This window comes from Wasmannia auropunctata, unplaced genomic scaffold, assembly GCF_000956235.1.
Source record: "Wasmannia auropunctata unplaced genomic scaffold, wasmannia.A_1.0 LD336033.1, whole genome shotgun sequence".
In the NCBI taxonomy this organism is placed as follows: Eukaryota; Metazoa; Arthropoda; class Insecta; order Hymenoptera; family Formicidae; genus Wasmannia; species Wasmannia auropunctata.
In genome coordinates, this window is record NW_012026857.1 from 828508 (window position 1) to 831052 (window position 2545).

The 2545-nt window shown below is 35.0% G+C and overlaps 1 pseudogene; it reads right to left on the bottom strand.

Moving 5' to 3' along the window:
- The window catches only part of LOC105452367, a 4733-nt pseudogene extending 2879 nt beyond the window's left edge, over positions 1 to 1854 (bottom strand).
- Between the last annotated feature and the right edge of the window lie 691 nt (positions 1855 to 2545).

Below are 2545 nucleotides of genomic sequence, written 5' to 3' on the forward strand. Positions count from 1 at the left end.
CTCGCTAAATCTTTCGGGATCGAACTTATCCGGATTCGGAAAGTACTTCGGATCGCGATGTATAGCATGAACGGGAAATAACAATATATCGCCAGGTTCGACGATTACACTCTTGCGGCCTGGTTGCGACGGCGGCAGTTCGTATCTCTTAGCGCAAAGTCTATCGAGGACGAACGTCGGTGGATATTTTCTGAGAGCCTCGGAAATCACCATGTCCATGTAAGACATCTTCGACAGCGACTCGTAAGAAATCTCATCGTTTCCTTCGGCAAGATGCTGCTGTATTTCTTCGCGCAGACGATCCTGAATATCTCGATTCACCGCCAATTCGTGGGCAAGGAAACACATCAGGGTCGAAGAGGAGTCGAAGCCCGCTACGAAAAATATAAAAGCTTGCGAAACGATCTCGTCCAATGTTATTTTGTGTGCACTGTCATTTTCTTTATCCCGACACTGCATCAGCAAATGAATCATATCCGGTCTCACGATATCTTGCTCTTTCCGCGCTTTAATTGTTTCCTCCACGACCTTCTTGAAAAATTTGGACGTAGTCGACGGCAAAAAAGTCAGTCCAATGGATGCAGCAAGTCGGGGACACATGCTCATAAACAAGAATTTGATCACCGTTAACAATCCTATAGGAATTGTGGTACTTTCCACTCCTCTTCTATAAAATTCATTGTCTCGATCTTTCATCGAATTAACACTTATGCCAAAGGCTGCTGTGGCAATTACGTCGGCGGTGTATCGTCTAAAGGCCTCCTTCGTTTCGATAGCATGACAGAGTGCCGGATGATCGACCAAATAGTTGACAAAATCGTGAGAACATTTCAATAGCAAATCGAACATAAACTTCATTTTGCTGGCTGTGAAGGAGGGGCTTAGTGTATTCCTTACTTCTTTCCAACGATCTCCGCGCAAGAAAAAGATGTTCTTGGCAAACATCGGTTCTATGCTTTCGTCAACGAATTTGCGATGATCCGGAAAATGTTCAAAATCTTTCACCATGATTTCTTTAATCAGCTCGGGATCACGCAAAAGCACGGCATGCGTTCCAAAAAAATCCAACATTCCGATATATTTAGCATCTGGGAAGTAGTCATACACATATTGGTAATAATCGGTGAGAGTAATGTACCGCAAAAACAATTTGCATGTTATTACAAGAGATGATAGAGAATTTGGCAGATAAGGAAGCCCCTTATTTTTCCAGTGAAAAAATATGCGGTGCAGCAGAGCGGTAATTTTCAAAACGCCAATGACGATCAAAGTACTCAACAATAGCACAAAGGGCGACGGAAGTAATGACGAATCCATCGTGATGTAACAAAATTACAGATGAGATGCTTCATTGAACACTGCGTAGAACACTGTGTTATAAATATACATGTGAAGCGCGTGCGCATTTAATCGTGAAAAAGTATGATGGAAGGGGAGAAACGTACGCTTCTCCAGTATTATCACGATGATGTCGTATCAGTTATAGATACACGAGATATATTAGTCGCTGTACAACGATATTTTTAAATATTATTTGGCTTTTATCAAAATTCAATCTTCATTAATTTAATTTTAAAAAAATATGTTTACGTTTCAATAAAAATTGATGACGTCTTCAATACAAAAATAATTATTGATATGTAATGTTATTAGATATGCATCGTACGCTACTGACATTGTAGATTTAATATCTGAGACAATTACAAGAAATAACAAAACAACAGCAACAATATATAAAATGAAAGAATCTATTTTCTTACTTTATTTCTTAAGCGCCAAACTATTTCAAAGAAAGTAGTTATATCATAAAATTGTGATACACATCAAATAAAACAAAATACACATAAAATAATTTTTTAATTATCATATTTTGATATTAAAATTTTTTTAAGTGTCCAACAATAATATAAAAAAATTTTATAATATAATAAAGTATTTTAAGAAAAATTATTTGCGATGATATATATAATCCAGGATATAATAGATTATAAGGAAATATAAACTAGTAAATGTAATCTATACTAATAAAAAAGTTTAATAGACGATTGCGTGATAAATATATTCAATCTTATAAAGCATTAAGACATGCTTTTCTAAATAAAGTTAACTAACTATGGAAGTTAAATAAGCTATTGAAACGATAAGCACGATCGAGTAGACTCAAGAATAAGCAAGTTGTAACATTTAATTTTTTCATTTCGCATTACAAAAAACTTAATATTATCATTCTATCTAGCATATGCATAATAATGTCAAATACACTGAAAAAGTTTTATCATATTCATTTGAATTATATTAATGTGAAATATTTTGAAAGTTCTTAAAATGCAGTAATTTTTCCGAATAAGTTACATATATTGTAGAATAACGTATCTGACAAGATTTTTACGTTTCTCTGTTCTCCAAGCTAATCCAAAATCCGCCAACAGGTTGCAAATTAAACTCCTTTTTGTTATACACAATCGGTTCGACGGTCTTATCCGTAGTCTTCAAAGTAAATTTTTGTAAAAGATGCGCAATGAGAATCTTAGTCTCCATAAGAGCA